This window comes from Pinus tabuliformis, chromosome 7 (genome assembly GCF_031772625.1).
Source record: "Pinus tabuliformis cultivar Carrire ecotype Pingquan chromosome 7, CPIR1, whole genome shotgun sequence".
NCBI lineage: Eukaryota > Viridiplantae > Streptophyta > Pinopsida > Pinales > Pinaceae > Pinus > Pinus tabuliformis.
Window position 1 is genome coordinate 1,971,088,250 of NC_142293.1, and position 2,727 is coordinate 1,971,090,976.

Below are 2,727 nucleotides of genomic sequence, written 5' to 3' on the forward strand. Positions count from 1 at the left end.
ATTTTGTTAGACGCCTAATTTGTTAAGGTTGGTGGAGAGGAATTCCAATAGTCATTGAAGTCTAGGTGACCTCTTGGAAGATGAAAACCAAGGGTCATAAAAATATGTATTAATATGCACATCTTGTGAATATAATAAATCCACACAAGTTATTCAAATATGTCTTATAAATTTTGTGTGTGTTTGACCCGGTATCATTGTAGGTTCCTCTCTAGCCTACTTAAATGTGTGAAAGCCATTAATTTTGTGGCCTTAATGTCGTCACCCTCACAAAAATTGTGCCATCTCTATGCATGTCAGCTTTTCCTATTGAAAGTACACCTAAGAATTTTACCATTTATGTTTTCCATATTGCAAACCTAACGCACTTAGCTACCCCTATGCCTATTTTTGTCATAGCTCTAACCAATGTTCACCCACAAGTTTGTCAATTCTATTTAATGCATGTTAAGGAAACATTGGCATATGATGCTTCCTCCAATCCTACACCCATTTCTCTCCTGCATCATTTGAAACCCTAGAAATGCACACTACTCTTCTCTAGTGGACTCTCTTATGTCTGTTGTAACCCTATTTACCCACAATTAACCTTCAAATATAGTCAACCCTATATTCAAAGAAAATATCATTTCTTTATGTGTAATAAGCTCTTACCACCATTAGATGGCATGGTAGCCTTACCAACTGAATATTGTGCATCAAAAGAATTGATATAACAAAAACATTTTTCATGTGTTGGAGAAACCAAACCTTGAAAGAAATGTTGCATCACACTTTGCAAACTACAACCTCATCAACAACTCCAGTCTTCAGACTTTCCAATAATTCTTCAGACTTCCAAAATAGTTTTCTGCCCCTAGAGTCCTCACTTCCATGAAATATCCTCTGAACACAATCAAATTCCTTCATGAGGGCTTCCCTATCCTAATCAGGGGCACAGTGCTGAAACACATCCTTCACCCACCCTAATAGTTCTGATGTCCTCTTACAGGCCTACACATGAAAAGAATTTTAGATGACCCTATACCATGCTCCCATATCTTGAACAGTCAATAAGTCAACATATAACATCCTGATATGCATATTAAAAGGAATCAACACTTATTTTAAATGACTAAATATATCAAAACAAAGAGGCATATTGATAGTATTAGAATTTATTAACACGTTGATAGTACTAGAATTTGTTTAAATCCTCATCTAGCTAGAATATGATAAACCTAAAATTCTGAAAATTTTATCAAAATTTAAAAATATATATATACATAATCTTTCAGCATCATTTCAATTTTTCAATGTTTTTCAATTGCTTCTAAATTTGTAAATTCAACAAATAAGATTGATATTGAATACCATGGAATTTAAGAAACTCATGATGCATAATTTTCAATCCCAATTGGATATGGTTCATATCCACATGTTTAATGATTATAAGACACCAAGCTTAACTCTCCTCTCCAAAACCAACTTAACAAAAACAAGAAATAAAACTAAGTAGAAAACCTATAGGAGCTACAAACTCTTATCTCCTACCCAAAAAATGGTTAAAAGACTGGTTCCTATCCTTATTTGTCTGACACGGATTACACAAAAAGTGTCTGTCTAGTGGGAACAAGTATCACATCCCACCCATCGAAAAGTACTCACTTCAAAGTCAAATTTGTTGCAAATAACACACATGAAAAAGCTACAGAATCTGCTCCTGGTGTGACAAATTTCACAGCTACAATCATCTGCATGAAGTTGACCCTGACATGTTATATTTCTACATCATTTATGTGAAAAGATCTAAATGAGGAAAATTTGCGTGACACTGATATCTAGATTAGAAAAGGCTTGAATCCATGTTTTTATAGCAACAAATACTTCTAGTTTAATTGTGTGCCCTCAACATTGGCATAGGTGTAAGATCACTCCTGCCTTATACAACTTTTGTAAAAGGGAAAACTCTTCACTGTGTTGAAGAGCTCTTGTGCCTTCAACGATCACCGAAAGCCCCGCTTCCATATATTATAGAAATTCATGTTATTGTTCACTCATTCTATCTACAATTACATCAAGCCCTCCCCCTGCTACATCTTGATGCAAGATATGATCAGAATTGTATACTCTATGTCCCATTGTCTTTGCTGGAAATTCACTTTCTTCGAGTGTTTTTTTCTACCTCTCCATTTCCTTCTTTCCACCTCCTCCCATCTTCCTTTGTGTTGGAAATAATACTGAGAGGGGGGTGTGAATCAGTATTATCACATTAATAAAAACTTTTTCATTTCCATAATCAGATTCATATATGCTACTTCCAAAACTTCTTATGATTAAGTTAATTGATCTTCAATGAGTGCATTAGAACATTATCAACCATATTATCAGATAACAGATGCCGTAATAGAGAATAGATCATCACACATAAGGCACACACATGAACACCATGACATAAGGTGGAAACCCAATGCAGGAGAAAAACCACCTGCTGCAAGTCATCTCAATCTTCTTCTTAATAAGAAAATCCTTTTACAATATTTGTACTGGTGCAGTCTTATACCAGTACGGGAGCTACAACCCCCTTTGCTCTTGTACTAGCCGATCCATTTACTAGTACGCAGGCTGCTACCTGCTACAATGCTCCAAAGATCTCCCTTAGCTTTTGTGCTAGCTTAGATACTAGTACATAGGCGCTGGCCTACAATCTTCTCTCCTCCAGGTACCACGTTTCATCAATTTTCAGAC

The 2,727-nt window shown here is 35.5% G+C and overlaps 1 pseudogene; it reads right to left on the reverse strand.

Moving 5' to 3' along the window:
- Positions 1–768: 768 nt before the first annotated feature.
- LOC149256365 (protein OBERON 2 pseudogene) lies at positions 769–2,196 on the reverse strand (annotated as a pseudogene).
- Between the last annotated feature and the right edge of the window lie 531 nt (positions 2,197–2,727).